At 48.1% G+C, this 15,197-nt stretch overlaps 1 protein-coding gene across 3 annotated transcripts in view; it reads right to left on the bottom strand.

Moving 5' to 3' along the window:
* Window positions 1-14,989, bottom strand: part of LOC110522717 (unconventional myosin-IXAb) — a 270,164-nt gene extending 255,175 nt beyond the window's left edge. For all 3 annotated transcript variants that reach the window (XR_016495073.1, XM_090231067.1, XM_090231068.1), the window contains exon 1: window positions 14,379-14,989. The gene's annotated coding sequence lies outside the window, so the exon portion shown is untranslated. The remainder of the gene's footprint in view (window positions 1-14,378) is intronic.
* Window positions 14,990-15,197: the final 208 nt, after the last annotated feature.

Below are 15,197 nucleotides of genomic sequence, written 5' to 3'. Positions count from 1 at the left end.
TACCTGCTCTAACCACGAGGCTACCTGCTCTAACCACGAGGCTACCTGCTCTAACCACTAGGCTACCTGCTCTAACCACGAGGCTACCTGCTCTAACCACGAGGCTACCTGCTCTAACCACGAGGCTACCTGCTCTAACCACTAGGCTACCTGCTCTAACCACGAGGCTACCTGCTCTAACCACGAGGCTACCTGCTCTAACCACGAGGCTACCTGCTCTAACCACGAGGCTACCTGCTCTAACCACGAGGCTACCTGCTCTAACCACGAGGCTACCTGCTCTAACCACTAGGCTACCTGCTCTAACCACGAGGCTACCTGCTCTAACCACGAGGCTACCTGCTCTAACCACGAGGCTACCTGCTCTAACCACGAGGCTACCACGAGGCTACCTGCTCTAACCACGAGTCTACCACGAGGCTACCTGCTCTAACCACGAGTCTACCACGAGGCTACCTGCTCTAACCACGAGTCTACCACGAGGCTACCTGCTCTAACCACGAGGCTACCACGAGGCTACCTGCTCTAACCACGAGGCTACCTGCTCTAACCACGAGTCTACCACGAGGCTACCTGCTCTAACCACGAGGCTACCTGCTCTGACCACGAGTCTACCACGAGGCTACCTGCTCTAACCACGAGTCTACCACGAGGCTACCTGCTCTAACCACGAGGCTACCACGAGGCTACCTGCTCTAACCACGAGGCTACCTGCTCTGACCACGAGTCTACCACGAGGCTACCTGCTCTAACCACGAGGCTACCTGCTCTGACCACGAGTCTACCACGAGGCTACCTGCTCTAACCACGAGGCTACCACGAGGCTACCTGCTCTAACCACGAGGCTACCTGCTCTAACCACGAGGCTACCTGCTCTAACCACGAGTCTACCACGAGGCTACCTGCTCTAACCACGAGTCTACCACGAGGCTACCTGCTCTAACCACGAGGCTACCTGCTCTAACCACTAGGCTACCTGCTCTAACCACGAGGCTACCTGCTCTAACCACGAGGCTACCTGCTCTAACCACGAGGCTACCTGCTCTAACCACGAGGTTACCTGCTCTAACCACGAGGCTACCTGCTCTAACCACGAGGCTACCTGCTCTAACCACGAGGCTACCTGCTCTAACCACGAGGCTACCTGCTCTAACCACTAGGCTACCTGCTCTAACCACGAGGCTACCTGCTCTAACCACGAGGCTACCTGCTCTAACCACGAGGCTACCTGCTCTAACCACGAGGCTACCTGCTCTAACCACGAGGCTACCTGCTCTAACCACGAGGCTACCTGCTCTAACCACGAGGCTACCTGCTCTAACCACGAGGCTACCTGCTCTAACCACGAGGCTACCTGCTCTAACCACGAGGCTACCTGCTCTACCTGCTCTAACCACGAGGCTACCTGCTCTAACCACGAGGCTACCTGCTCTAACCACGAGGCTACCTGCTCTAACCACGAGGCTACCTGCTCTAACCACGAGTCTACCTGCTCTAACCACGAGTCTACCACGAGGCTACCTGCTCTAACCACGAGTCTACCTGCTCTAACCACGAGGCTACCTGCTCTAACCACGAGGCTACCTGCTCTAACCACTAGGCTACCTGCTCTAACCACGAGTCTACCACGAGGCTACCTGCTCTAACCACGAGTCTACCTGCTCTAACCACGAGTCTACCTGCTCTAACCACGAGTCTACCACGAGGCTACCTGCTCTAACCACGAGTCTACCTGCTCTAACCACGAGGCTACCTGCTCTGACCACGAGGCTACCTGCTCTAACCACGAGGCAACCTGCTCTAACCACGAGGCTACCTGCTCTAACCACGAGGCAACCTGCTCTAACCACGAGGCTACCTGCTCTAACCACGAGGCAACCTGCTCTAACCACGAGGCTACCTGCTCTAACCACGAGGCAACCTGCTCTAACCACGAGGCTACCTGCTCTAACCACTAGGCAACCTACCACCCCCAGACCTACCTAAAACAAATAATGGGTTTATTGTGATGGTGTATATTAAATGGATTTATTCAACATTTTTATGTAGATACTCCAAAGGCACGCATCAGCAGCTTGTATAGGATAAACGTGTTTATGTTAATTAACGGTCAATTACCATGAGACCGGCATTCATCTGCATGACAGTTACCGGCTGACAATATTTCATGACCACCACAGCCCTTCATGCAAGCATGCACACACACACACCACACACACACCACACACACACTGCAACAAAGCCACTGTCTATCCATACACAAGCCCAATCCCCCATGAACTATGGACACCTCCCTCCCCTCCCTCCTGCAAAACCCACCAAATCCACTTACAGCCACAGTAACACAGTGATTGTTTTCATCTCACAGCAGCTGCTCTTCTCTCTCTCTCTCCCTCAGTCTCACTCCCCCCCCCACCCCTCTCTCTAATCAACTGTCAATCAGAGTCTGGCCATGCTGGGCTCAGCTAGAGACTAGACTGCCACAGATAAAATCTGCAGGGGACTGCTGGCGTTGATGAGACTGAGCAGCTCTGAGTGTTGCCCTTCTGCCCTGGCCCCTGTATGCAAGAACACACACAAACACACACACGCTAACATAGACAGAGACACGCACGGGAGACAGAGACACGCACGGGAGACAGAGCAGACAGAGACACGCTAACATAGACAGAGACACGCTAACATAGACAGAGACACGCGCGGGAGACAGAGCAGACAGAGACACGCACGGGAGACAGAGACACGCTAACATTGACAGAGACACGCACGGGAGACAGAGGCACGCACGGGAGACAGAGGCACGCACGGGAGACAGAGGCACGCACGGGAGACAGAGGCACGCACGGGAGACAGAGGCACGCACGAGAGACAGAGGCACGCACGGGAGACAGAGGCACGCACGGGAGACAGAGGCACGCACGGGAGACAGAGGCACGCACGGGAGACAGAGGCACGCACGGGAGACAGAGGCACGCACGGGAGACAGAGGCACGCACGGGAGACAGAGGCACGCACGGGAGACAGAGGCACGCACGAGAGACAGAGGCACGCACGGGAGACAGAGGCACGCACGGGAGACAGAGACACGCACGGGAGACAGAGGCACGCACGGGAGACAGAGACACGCACGGGAGACAGAGTCACGCACGGGAGACAGAGTCACGCACGGGAGACAGAGGCACGCATGCAGTTTTTAGTTTTTTAATGATTATTTCTTACACTGTTACTCCAGGAAATCTTAAGTCTTATTATATACAGCCGGAAATAACTATTGGATATAAGAGCAAGTCAACTTACCTACATTATGACCAGGAAACTTTCCCAAAGCGGATCCTCTGTTTGGACCACCACCCAGGACAATGGATCAGATCCTCTGTTTGGACCACCACCCAGGACAATGGATCAGATCCTCTGTTTGGACCACCACCCAGGACAATGGATCAGATCCTCTGTTTGGACCACCACCCAGGACAATGGATCAGATCCTCTGTTTGGACCACCACCCAGGACAATGGATCAGATCCTCTGTTTGGACCACTACCCAGGACAATGGATCAGATCCTCTGTTTGGACCACCACCCAGGACAATGGATCAGATCCTCTGTTTGGACCACTACCCAGGACAATGGACCAGATCCTCTGTTTGGACCACTACCCAGGACAATGGATCAGGTCCTCTGTTTGGACCACCACCCAGGGCAATGGATCAGGTCCTCTGTTTGGACCACCACCCAGGACAATGGATCAGATCCTCTGTTTGGACCACCACCCAGGACAATGGATCAGATCCTCTGTTTGGACCACTACCCAGGACAATGGATCAGATCCTCTGTTTGGACCACCACCCAGGACAATGGATCAGATCCTCTGTTTGGACCACCACCCAGGGCAATGGATCTAATCCCAGTAGTCAACCCAAAACAAAGATGCCGCAGAAGGGGCAGACGAAGCGGCCACCAGGCCAGGCTCCGTAGATCTGCACATCGCCCACCGCTCCCGAGTTTACTACTAGCCAACGTTCAGTCTCTTGACAACAAGGTAGATGAAATTTGAGCAAGGGTTGCATTACAGAGAGAAATCAGAGATTGTAACATCCTCTGCTTCATGGAAACATGGCTCTTCTCGGGATATGTTGTTGGAATCGGTTCAGCCACCGGGCTTCTCCATGCATCACGCCGACAGAGATAAACACCTCTCTGGGAAGAGAAGGGCGGGTGTATATGCTTCATGATTAACAACTCTTGGTTTAATCATACCAACATACAGGAACTCAAGTCCTTCTGATCACCCGACCTAGAATTCCTTACAATCAAATGCCGGCCATTTTACCTCCCAAGAGAATTCTCGTCAGTTATCGTCACAGCTGTGTACATTCCCCTTCATACAGACACCAAGACGGCCATCAAGGAGCTTCACTGGACTCTATGCAAACTGGAAACCATATATACTGAGGCTGTATTAATTCTAACTGGGGATTTTAACAAAGCAAGTTTGAGAACAAGGCTACCTAAATTCTAACAGCATATTGATTGCGCTACGCGCGCGAGCAATACCCTCGACCCCTGCTACTCTAACTCCCGCAATGCATACAAAGCCCTCCCCCGCCCTCCCTTCGGAAAATCCGACCACGACGCAATCTTCTTATATGGAACCCTGACCTGTTCACCGGACGTGCTACCTGTCCCAGACCTGCTGCTTTCAACTCTCTAGAGAGAGAGATACTCTCAATGATCGGCTATGAAAAGCCAACTGACATTTACTCCTGAGGTGCTGACCTGTTGCACCCTCTACAACCACTATGATTATTATTATCTGACCCTGCTGGTCATCTATGAACGTTTGAACATCTTGGCCATGTTCTGTTATAATCTCCACCCGGCACAGCCAGAAGAGGACTGGCCACCCCTCAGAGCCTGGTTCCTCTCTATGTTTCTTCCTAGGTTTTGGCTTTTCTAGAGAGTTTTTCCTAGCCACTGTGCTTCTACACCTGCATTGCTTGCTGTTTAGGGTTTTAGGCTGGGTTTCTGTACAGCACTTTGTGACATCAGCTGATGTAAGAAGGGCTTTATAAATACATTTGATAGATTGTATGACAGGGAGGAGGTGAGGGCACTCGGAGTAGTCCACCAGTCATCCTTTAGTCTGGCAGTCCTTTACACCAGTCATCCTTTAGTTCACCAGTCATCCTTTAGTTCACCAGTCATCCTTTAGTTCACCAGTCATTTACACCAGTCATCCTTTAGTTCACCAGTCATTTACACCAGTCATCCTTTAGTTCACCAGCCATCCTTTAGTTCACCAGTCATCCTTTAGTTCACCAGTCATCCTTTAATTCACCAGTCATCCTTTAGTTCACCAGTCATCCTTTAGTTCACCAGTCATCCTTTAGTTCACCAGTCATCCTTTAGTTCACCAGTCATCCTTTAGTTCACCAGTCATCCTTTAGTTCACCAGTCATCCTTTAGTTCACCAGTCATCCTTTAGTTTTGCTGTAGACTTGACATGAGGTTTAAAGCCACTGAGGTGAGAGAAAAGAAGGGATGAGTTAGTGTGTGTGTGTGCGTGTGCTTATGCGTGCGTCCGGAGCTGGGGTCAAGGTGATAACAAGTGAACAAGTATACTAGGATTTTATTTAGCCAGAGCAGGGTGCTAGGGACAAGAACATGGGTGTGATTGTGGGTTGTGTCTGCAGGGGAGGATTGAATCGCAGACACATACTAGAATGTGTGTACAAAGACACACACACACTTCTCACCCTCTAACGGCCAACCTCATTCCTGTTAACACTCTCCCTCGGTGAGCCGATTCAGAGCAGCGCCACATCGACCAGTCACATTGCAGCTCCACGAGCCAATCACCTTCGCCGCCATTGTGCCCACCGGCCAATAAGACTGCTCCGATTGTAGCTGGCGTTAGACAATGCCACTTTCATCAACTCTATAGATTACATTCCCTTACGGCAATATCTCCCTTCATTATTCAACAGAGACACTGAAACACCCTTTCAGTTGAGAGATAGCGGTATTCATTCACTGTAAGCAGTCATCCAGGTCTTGTGCCCATTTCATGACAGTCTTTGTGAAAAGAAGAACGTATCGGCTGAGTGTAGGAACCTATTATACCCCTCTACTTATTCCTACATAATACTCCTCTACTTACTCATCTCTCTGTCTCTGTCTGTTTCTCTCTCACACACATCTTGTACAGCTAATCTTGTGGGGGGGACACAATTCAGTCCCATTCAAAATCCTACTTTCCCTAACCTTAACCCTAACACTAATTCTAGCTCCTAACCCTAAAACTAACCCTGGCTCCTGGGGCGGCAGGTGGCCTAGTGTTTAGAGCGTTGGGCCAGTAACCGAAAAGTTGCTGAATCGAATCCCCGAGCTGATAAGGTAAAAATCTGTCATTCTGCCCCTGAACAAGGCAGTTAACCACATGTTCCCCTGAACAAGGCAGTTAACCCACTGTTCCCCTGAACAAGGCAGTTAACCCACTGTTCCCCTGAACAAGGCAGTTAACCCACTGTTCCCCTGAACAAGGCAGTTAACCCACTGTTCCCCTGAACAAGGCAGTTAACCCACTGTTCCCCTGAACAAGGCAGTTAACCCACTGTTACCCGGAGTAGAGCAGTTAACCCACTGTTCCCTTGAACAAGGCAGTTAACCCACTGTTCCCCTGAACAAGGCAGTTAACCCACTGTTCCCCTGAACAAGGCAGTTAACCCACTGTTACCCGGAGTAGAGCAGTTAACCCACTGTTCCCTTGAACAAGGCAGTTAACCCACTGTTCCCCGGAGTAAAGCAGTTAACCCACTGTTCCCCTGAACAAATCAGTTAACCCACCGTTCCCCTGAACAAATCAGTTAACCCACCGTTCCCCTGAACAAATCAGTTAACCCACCGTTCCCCTGAACAAATCAGTTAACCCACCGTTCCCCTGAACAAATCAGTTAACCCACCGTTCCCCTGAACAAATCAGTTAACCCACCGTTCCCCTGAACAAATCAGTTAACCCACCGTTCCCCTGAACAAATCAGTTAACCCACTGTTCCCCTGAACAAATCAGTTAACCCACTGTTCCCCTGAACAAATCAGTTAACCCACCGTTCCCCTGAACAAATCAGTTAACCCACTGTTCCCCTGAACAAATCAGTTAACCCACTGTTCCCCTGAACAAATCAGTTAACCCACTGTTCCCCTGAACAAATCAGTTAACCCACTGTTACCCGGAGTAGAGCAGTTAACCCACTGTTCCCCTGAACAAATCAGTTAACCCACTGTTCCCCTGAACAAATCAGTTAACCCACCCTCTGTCACTCTCTGGCGCCGTAAGACGTGGATATCAATTAAGGCAGCCCCCCCCCCCCCCCCCCCCACCCCGATTCAGAAGGGTTGAGTTAAATGCAGAAGACACATTTCAGTTGAAAGGCCATATCTGTTGTGCAACTGACCCTTAAGGTAATTTTAACATTAAACCCCCTAGAAATAGCATTTGACCTTGTGGGGACTAACAACATTTCCCCAGTGGGTCAAATTTTGGTTTGTTTATTATTATTGTGGGGTCTTAAACACGTTCACACACACACCCAGATGATGTGACCTCTGAAAGCTTAGTCATTGTCTGAAGATTCTGTAAAAGTTGTTTTGCCGGGAGAAAAGAATCACTCCTCCTCACACAATACCTGAGAGAGGACATCATGTGCATGTGCAGAGACAGAGAGATAGAGCGAGAGAGCGATAGAGAGAGAGAGAGAGAGACAGCGAGAGAGAGAGAGAGAGACAGAGCGAGAGAGAGCGAGAGAGACAGAGAGACAGAGAGCGAGAGACAGAGACAGCGCGAGAGAGAGCAAGAGAGAAAGAGCGAGCGAGAGAGAGCGAGAGTGTGACAGAGATAGAGATAGAGAGCGCGAGAGAAAGCGAGAGAGTGAGAGAGAGTAAGAGAGACAGACAGAGACAGACAGAAAGAGAGACACAGAGAACAGAGAGAGACAGAGAGAGAAAGAGAGAGACAGAGAGAGACACACAGAGAGGGAGAGACAAAGAAGGAGAGACACAGAGAAGGAGAGACACTGAGAGGGAGAGACACAGAGAGGGAGAGGGAGAGAGAGAGAGAGAGAGAGTGTCCAGTCCTTGTGCGTTAGGTTAGCTGTGCCACACCCAGCCACTGGTCTGCATTGCTCCAGCACAGTGACGCAAGCCTGTGGACTGACGGCCACCACCCTCCCAATGTCTGTCACACTATCCCTCCACTACACTGTCTGCAACACAGCCACAACCCTTCTCTCATTTGTCATTGAGCTATAGGAACAAACTTGCACCCCTTATGACTGTACTGTACCAGACTACCCACACTAACTAACTGTCTGAATGCAACACAGACTGACCAGCACTGTCCAGACCAGCACTGGAGACTGACCAGCACTGGAGACTGACCAGCACTGCAGACTGACCAGCACTGCAGACTGACCAGCACTGGAGAAATATGACCAGCACTGCAGACTGACCAGCACTGCAGACTGACCAGCACTGTCCAGACCAGCACTGGAGACTGACCAGCACTATCCAGACCAGCACTGGAGACTGACCAGTAATGTCCAGACCAGCACTGCAGACTGACCAGCAATGTCCAGACCAGCACTGGAGACTGACCAGCACTGGAGACTGACCAGCACTGCATATTCATATTCTGTCATATTTCTCCAGTACTGGTCAGTCTGCAGTGCTGGTCTGGACAGTACTGGTCAGTCTGCAGTACTGGTCTGGACAGTGCTGGTCAGTCTGCAGTACTGGTCTGGACAGTGCTGGTCAGTCTCCAGTACTGGTCTGGACAGTGCTGGTCAGTCTGCAGTGCTGGTCTGGACAGTGCTGGTCAGTCTGCAGTACTGGTCAGTCTGCAGTACTTGTCATATTTCTCCAGTGCCGGTCAGTCTCCAGTGCTGGTCAGTCTCCAGTGCTGGTCAGTCTCCAGTGCTGGTCTGGACAGTGCTGGTCTGGACCAGACTGACCAGCACTGGAGACTGACCAGCACTGGAGACTGACCGGCACTGGAGACTGACCGGCACTGGAGAAATATGACAAGTACTGCAGACTGACCAGTACTGCAGACTGACCAGTCTAATGGAAATTACACAAGGACTAAATAATGTTGCAGCCCTGTCAGTATGTAAACAGTCTTCACCACAAAACACAGAGAAATGTGAAATTATCGGTTGCCTTCAAAACCCATATGACATGGTGCTAATTGTAAAGGGGGAGGATTTCACTTCTGATTGCCCACAAAGCTTTTTGTGAAGAGTGTGTGTGTGTGTGTGTGTGTGTGTGTGTGTGTGTGTGTGTGTGTGTGTGTGTGTGTTTGTGTGTGTGTGTGTGTGTGTGTGTGTGTTTGCCTTACAGAAGTGCTGCGCTGGACTAGAACTGTCAATCCCACCAACAACTCCATCCATCAGCTAGCTACGGAGTGGGAGCAACAATGCAAACATCAGCATTAGCCGCTAAACTGACTGACTAAAGACCGAATGGACCACCTACAATCAACTCCTCAGTGAATAAGCTGATGCTAAGAGACGCTCAATGAAAAAAGGAAGCTATGCTAGTTTACCATTAAAAAAAGGAAGCTAATTGACCATTAAAAAGGAAGCTAATTGACCATTAGAAAAGGAAGCTATGCTAGTTTACCATTAGAAAAGGAAACGGCTAGTTTACAATTAGAAAAGGAAGCTATGCTAGTTTACAATTAGAAAAGGAAGCTATGCTAGTTTACCGTTAAAAAGGAAGCTATGCTAGTTTACCATTAAAAAGGAAGCTATGCTAGTTTACCATTAAAAAGGAAGCTATGCTAGTTTACCATTAAAAAAGGAAGCTATGCTAGTTTACCATTAAAAAAGGAAGCTATGCTAGTTTACCATTAAATAGGAAGCTATGCTAGTTTACAATTAGAAAAGGAAGCTATGCTAGTTTACAATTAGAAAAGGAAACTGCTAGTTTACCATTAAAAAGGAAACTATGCTAGTTTACAATTAGAAAAGGAAGCTATGCTAGTTTACCATTAAAAAGGAAGCTATGCTAGTTTACCATTAAAAAGGAAGCTATGCTAGTTTACCATTAAAAAGGAAGCTATGCTAGTTTACCATTAAAAAGGAAGCTATGCTAGTTTACCATTAAAAAGGAAGCTATGCTAGTTTACCATTAAAAAAGGAAACTGCTAGTTTACCATTATCATATATTCAGCGGTCTTTTCATTCTTCCTTTTACATTGAATGGCTAGGCTAACGTCTTGCTGTTAGCACTACTTTAGCTCCCATTGCAGTCAACGGCAGACTCGGGATTCAGGACTGTTATTGTGTGTCACAATGGCCATTAAGCCCTATTGACTTTCGCCACATCCTCTGAGTCTCCTCCTGCCATTGTCCCTGCGTGTTTCAGCTGCCGTTCAACCAAGCAAGCTGGGATTTGGCTTCTAGCTACGCTAAGCCGCCGACTTACAGCCCAAACAGAATCAAAGTGATCTTCCTGAGTGGGTAAATATCAACAACAGGAGTTTATGTGGCTGGATACAGAAGGCTGTTTCTATAGACCTCCACGCCAGAGCTAGCTTTAGGGGTATGCTTTGTATTGGGGCGGCAGGTAGCCTCGTGGTTAGAGCGTTGGGCCTGTAACCAAAAGGTTGCTAGATCGAATCCCCGAGCTGACAAGATAAAAAAAATAGTCGTTCTGAACAAGGCAGTTAACCCACTGTTCCCTGGTAGGCCGTCATTGTAAATAAGAATGTGTTCTTAACTGACTTGCCTAGTTAAATAAATGTTACATATAAAAATGTATGCCCCCAAGCCATAGTGTTATGTACCCCAGGTATTAACTGTACTGCCTGTCAGTGTTATCTATACTATGTTCCCGTGGGTATGTCTGTACTATGTTCCCGTGGGTATGTCTATACTATGTTCCCGTGGGTATGTCTGTACTATGTTCCCGTGGGTATGTCTATACTATGTTCCCGTGGGTATGTCTATACTATGTTCCCGTGGGTATGTCTATACTATGTTCCCGTGGGTATGTCTGTACTATGTTCCCGTGGGTATGTCTATGTTCCCGTGGGTATGTCTATACTATGTTCCCGTGGGTATGTCTATACTATGTTCCCGTGGGTATGTCTATACTATGTTCCCGTGGGTATGTCTGTACTATGTACCCGTGGGTATGTCTGTGTTTCTGATCATGGACTGGCTCCTAAAGGAGAGTCTACTGACATGGTTCTTTATATATGTTGTTCTCTCTAGGTGTCTGCCTGTCCACATCTCTTTGTTCTCTCTAGGTGTCTGTCTGTCCACATCTCTTTGTTCTCTCTAGGTGTCTGTCTGTCCACATCTCTTTGTTCTCTCTAGGTGTCTGCCTGTCCACATCTCTTTGTTCTCTCTAGGTGTCTGTCTGTCCACATCTCTTTGTTCTCTCTAGGTGTCTGTCCACATCTCTTTGTTCTCTCTAGGTGTCTGCCTGTCCACATCTCTTTGTTCTCTCTAGGTGTCTGCCTGTCCACATCTCTTTGTTCTCTCTCTCTCGTTCCATCTATAGGCAGGAGATAGAGAGCAGCCAGTGGGCATTGCCATGTTCTAACACAGCTGCGCCAGGGGGAGTGCCCACTGCCCTCTTCCCCCTTCGCCAGCTGCTGGCTAATGCCACAGAGAGGAGAACACGTAGCAAGACAGACACATGTTAGCATTGGCTCTCAATCTCTGTGACAACATGGTTCTATCCCCACAGAGATGGAGACTGTTGAACAACATCACAGAGGGGGGACATTGTTGCTTAACAATGCCTACCTACTGTAAAGGAAGAATTGGTTGATCTTCTTGCAACCATAATACTTAGGTTAAAGTAGATAAATGGATACATAAATAGTATGACATAATACATAAAGAGACTCACTTGCTTTGAGCTTTGAGCAGCAGACAGATAAGAAACGAACGCCCCAATAAGAATCAGGCCATGTTGGAATCAAACAAAATGCTGATATCACACTAACAATCTGTGCCAGTGACACAATGTCCTTTGAAGAGCGCTCACGGAACGGGGAGATGAATTTAATATCTTTGGACAGATACGGTGGGAAACAGTCAGATGTGTTTATTTTTCTTTAGACATTCCTTTAATTCCTCTTTGACTGTTAAATGCACCACGGGCTATTACAGCAAAAATAAACAAGGTTTTTCATACATTCAATAAATAGCTTAGACGGATGCAGGCTTAATCTAATTCCTTTTCCCATATGTTTTCTAACCATATTAAGCTAAAATGTCATACAGTGCTTGGACCAAATGTTGGGCCAATTTGGAAAAAAGGCCTCTTTGAAAATACTTACATGGCATGGGCAGTTTGGCACATCACGATGTGACAAATCTCCTAGACCGTTGTGACTTATCACATGAGTAAGTGTTTAGTAGAGCGCACACAAAGGCCAGTAGGTTACTAGAAGAGAACGGACACCACCTCCACTGGGTTATCGCTGGAACAGAACGGACACCACCTCCACTGGGTTATCGCTAGAACAGAACGGACACCACCTCCACTGGGTTATCGCTAGAACAGAACGGACACCACCTCCACTGGGTTATCACTAGAACAGAACGGACACCACCTCCACTGGGTTATCGCTGGAACAGAACGGACACCACCTCCACTGGGTTATCGCTAGAACAGAACGGACACCACCTCCACTGGGTTATCACTAGAACAGAACGGACACCACCTCCACTGGGTTATCGCTAGAACAGAACGGACACCACCTCCACTGGGTTATCGCTAGAACAGAACGGACACCACCTCCACTGGGTTATCGCTGGAACAGAACGGACACCACCTCCACTGGGTTATCGCTAGAACAGAACGGACACCACCTCCACTGGGTTATCGCTAGAACAGAACGGACACCACCTCCACTGGGTTATCGCTAGAACAGAACGGACACCACCTCCACTGGGTTATCGCTAGAACAGAACGGACACCACCTCCACTGGGTTAAAAGGGTCTTTACATTTGATTTCAATCACTTTTTGACATATAATGCAAAACGTGTCATACTGGCTGTATTTCTGCCTGTTTGAACGACAAAATAGCTCAGATTCACATGAAAACATGAAATGACGTCGGGAATCGATAGATCATCACTCGTGAACTGAACTCTTGCCATAAACGCCTAGCTGTAAATGGATACCGTTGGATGTAAACTTTATACTGAGGAGATATCGCCTCACTGCGCCATAATGGCTTTAGCCCATCTGCCCTGCTGAGAAGAATGACATCACTGTGGTATTTCAAGAGGAATGCCCAAGGCCCATAGCGACTGTTGCTCAATGTCTGCAGTTAATAGTTGGAGGGGTGGTTGGGTCTCTATGCCTATGGCTTCTCCCACTATGGGACATTGAGTGGACTATGAGCTAGGGGTGAGGTACCATGTTCCATGTTGAAAGGTAAGCCAAGTTTGGAGCTCTCATCTTCTGCAGTGCTTAAGACATGGGTTGGGGGGTTCAGTTCAATTCAGGTTTGTGTCAAAAGATGTTCAACTGCCCCGTGTGCTTTCTAGAGTACATGAACATGTAAAAGAAAATCTTAAAAGAAAATGGCATGATGCTAAAATAAATATATATTATACCGTTAACGTAGATAAATAATGAATATATTGTTGCTCTGACGCAACAGCAACGAAACGTCACTGAATAAGCCCCGTTGACCAGCGGCAAATAACGCAGGGGCTCTAGGTGTACAACAACGCCTGTCAAAGTGTCATTACTTTTCATTGAGTGCTCCACCCCCCCTGCGACATGGAATAGTACTAGTCTGCATACAAAGTAACTAAACCAAATGTGTCACGTTGTGATAAACTGTAGGCTCCTTACTGTATTGGTAGCCTATGTTTGATAGGTTGGGGGGTCAACAATACTACCCAGCAGTTCGGGAAATATATGTTGAATTTGCACTGTGTTTGAGAAAACAACATCATTTACATTATCAAATGCAACGGGGTGAGAATGATGCTTCTTCAAGCCTTTTAGGGTGACTGAGCTTGTGGTTCTCGACCGCGTAACCAAACGTAAAGAAAGCCTGAATGTTGTCGTCTACTCGAGGCTATATGTGTCACATGTTATTTCCGACATAACAGCCCAACAAACGTCTCTGTGCTGCAACTGAATGGACACGATAGTTGTGCCATTCAACGTACGCTATGCAGCAGCTCGCATTAGACTTGATGACAATATACAGTGGCTTTGCACCATGGGGCAGTTGGGTAGATGTGATGTTTGTGTCGTGAACAAAAGCTCCCGCCCTCGTCATAAGACTGTATAAAATATGTCCTTGTGTGTAAGTGTGAGGGACGTTATGGCTTACCTCTACTGTTGCTTGAATTCACTCTTCTCTGCACTCCGTCTGCTTACAAATACTGCACTCAAAAACTCATACCAATTCCATTTCCACGAATGAAAATATCACTGTCTTCAAAACGGCAACCCTTGGTTAGCTTCTTCAATGGAAATCTTATTCACTCCAGGTTTTATCTACAGTGGCTCAAGATAATCACCATTTCTTTCAGATTTTTTTTGTCACAATATTGCATATGGAGCTCCGTGTCACGTCGCTCGCTGATGCTTGGATTTGTCTTCTGTCAATCGGTGTAAACTGCTGAGCAGGCGCATTACGCTCTCTAGTTAGGAGGGTAGCCTACACTTCGGTGAGAGAGAGAGTTGTGATGGCAATGGGCGGCAACGAGGGAGGGATCTCCATAAAAATATAACCTGGGTACTACTCTACTGCAGGTCTACCTGGAAATGATCAGAAACGAAGAACATTAAGAGCAGGCTTTCTGCGTTGTCTGTAGTCTATAGTATCCCAGGCATGAGATATGCTAGAGATATATGATCCAGATCACGATCCAGAGATAAATTGTCCTGTTTTATCCTGGTTTTGTTCATCCAAACACAACTAGTCGCTAATGTTCCCCATTCAAAAAACAGGCTATGCAAATCTACCTATGAACACATAGGGTCGTTTTCATCAGGACACAGTGTAGCAAAACGTTTTGCAGTAGAAAATAAAAACGAGCATTTGTTATTGGACAAGTTCAGGTAGTTCCTCCCTGTTTCAAGCCATTTTCTTCCGTTTGGTGTAATGAAGACGACCCATGCCATATCTGCGCTCAGGGTGATAAGT

This window comes from Oncorhynchus mykiss, chromosome 4 (genome assembly GCF_057628025.1).
Source record: "Oncorhynchus mykiss isolate SJ-2025 chromosome 4, ASM5762802v1, whole genome shotgun sequence".
In the NCBI taxonomy this organism is placed as follows: Eukaryota; Metazoa; Chordata; class Actinopteri; order Salmoniformes; family Salmonidae; genus Oncorhynchus; species Oncorhynchus mykiss.
Note: the sequence above shows the minus strand (reverse complement) of the source record. Positions and strands in the feature narration are given on the sequence as shown.